This window comes from Palaemon carinicauda, chromosome 8 (genome assembly GCF_036898095.1).
Source record: "Palaemon carinicauda isolate YSFRI2023 chromosome 8, ASM3689809v2, whole genome shotgun sequence".
NCBI classification, from domain to species: Eukaryota; Metazoa; Arthropoda; class Malacostraca; order Decapoda; family Palaemonidae; genus Palaemon; species Palaemon carinicauda.
The window spans coordinates 47536652-47539151 of NC_090732.1; the positions used below are offsets into that span (position 1 = coordinate 47536652).

Below are 2500 nucleotides of genomic sequence, written 5' to 3' on the forward strand. Positions count from 1 at the left end.
AAACCCTGGGTCTTCCAACTCTTCTAGTACTTTGTGGGGCCCATTTGAATTTTTGGTGAACTAATCTTTCGTTGGCAGTGTGAAGAGCATGCCAGAACCATCTCTTTTAACCCTCACCATGATCTCATCCCCGTGTGGCACTCAAGTAATCTCTCTTACAGTTTCATTTCTTATTCTGTCCTGCCATTTGACTCCCAATATTCTTCTGAGGGCTTTGTTCTCAAATACAAAAAATCTATTAGATATTGTTTCATTGTCATAACGTGACTCATGTCCATACAGTAACACCGATCGCACTAATCTGATATATAGACTTATTTTTATGTGTAACTTCAAGAGATTCGATTTCAAAATTTCAATTACCCTAGCCATTGCCTGACTTACTTTTTCAATCTTTCAACAAACTTATATTCTAAAGATCTTGTATTAGAGGTCATAGTTCCTAAATATTTAAATGATTCTACCTCAATCCTTCCTCCTTCCACTGGTATATCATCTTCATTGCATATTCCGATCTCATCACTTCTGTCCTTTTTTTATCTTGAAGCCAACCTATGTCGAATTTCATGGATTCTCGTAAGGAGGTTTTGCAACACCTGAAGTGTTCTCCTAATAAGAACAGCGTCATCCGTATACTCTGGGTCGGCTAATTTCCTGTTACCAATCCAGCCAAATCCTTCTCCACCATCCCCAACTGTTCTATGCATTACATTATCCATGACGAGGATAAACAGCACAAGTGACAACACATTCCCTTAGAGTACTCCATTGCTCACTGGAAATCGTGTGATAGGATTCCACTAACATTAACTTTGCATTTGCTATGCTCATGAACAGACCTTAAAAAATCTACATATTCAAGAGGAAATCCACAATTACGCAGTATTCTCCACAAAGTTGGCCGGTGCAAACTATCAAAGGCTTTCTCATAGTCCGCAAATGCCATCAAAGTGTATTTCTATATTCTACACATTGCTGTACCACATGTCTTAAAAGGAATATTTATTCAGTACAACTTCTACATTTTCTAATTCCTGCTTGATCATCTCACAACTTTTCATCAATCTTCCTCTCCAGTTACGTTAGAATGAGCATAATATATATTTTCATGACAGCTGACGTAAGTGGGATGCCTCTGTAGTTTTTGCTATCAGCCACGTCTATTTATTATAACTTTCACCAACACTCCTAGCTCCCATTTATCTTGTATTGCCTCTCCACGCCTCAAACTACAAAATAACCTTGTAAGTATTCAGGGGAGTCACTTCATTTTCCACCAATATCATCTCAGCAGTTATTCCATCATATCCAGGGGCTTTATGTCTCTCTCTCTCTCTCTTTTTTTTTTATTTTTTTTTTTTATTTTTTTTATTTTTTATTTTTTTTTTTTTTTTTTTTTAAGAATAGCTTCGACTTCAAACACACTGAAATCATTCATGAGCACATTAAGGTCTTCCTCAGCTTCAAATGTATCACTCAGATTATCCCCTTCATGCACACACACACACACACACACACACACACACACACATATATATATATATATATATATATATATATATATATATATATATATATATATATACCTACATCTTGGAAAGCCTTTATTATTATACTAATTCACAAATAGGGAGACGCAAAAGTACTGAAAAATTACTGCCCAATGAGTTTACTCTCAGTGATATATGAGATTTTTACAAAGATAACACTAGGCTTAATAGAAAGTCAGCCAGCCTATAATCAACCAACAGAGCAAGCAGGCCGGTACCTAACAACAGGCCATATCCATGATTTCAACCAAAGGTTATGACATTTATAGACTATGAGAAAGTTTTTGTTTCTGTCAAAACATTAGCAGTAATTAAATCACATAAAAAACAATGAATAGATGAATCGTATGTTAAAACACTTGAAGATATTTATACATATATATTGAAAATATTCCGAATGAAAAAGGTTTTGCACAGATATTCCCCATATCTCCTAAATTTTTTTCAGCGTTTCTAGAAGTTTTTAAGTGTTTAAATTTGGAAAACATAGGAATTAATACTCATGGGGAATACTTGAACAACTTATGATTTGCAGAGGACATAGTGAATCATAAGTGGAATTAAAAAGGATGGTTGAAGATTTGAATAGAGAAAGGAGAAATGTAGGATTGAAAATGAATATAATAAATACTAAGATAATGTTCTATGAAAATGTAGGTAGACAACAAATAAAGGTTATGAACAAAACTGTAGAGACTGTTAATGAATATACGTACCTAGCACCGAGAGTAAGTGTTTCCCCAGAACACAATATAGAAATCCAAAGAAGGATAAGCATAGGATGGAGAACTCTTGATAAACAAAATGAGTTTATGAAATGTGAAATGCCACTTTCTTTAAAAAAGTATTTAATCGGATGGTCCCACCAGTATTATCTTATGTATAAGAAACGTTACGCTTTACTAATGCCTTAGAATATAAACTGGTTACTTGTGAAAGATCTATGAAAG

At 34.2% G+C, this 2500-nt stretch overlaps 1 protein-coding gene across 1 annotated transcript in view; it reads right to left on the reverse strand.

Moving 5' to 3' along the window:
* Positions 1 to 2500, reverse strand: part of LOC137645728 (high affinity cationic amino acid transporter 1-like) — a 176562-nt gene that overhangs the window by 132002 nt on the left and 42060 nt on the right. The window lies entirely within an intron of this gene.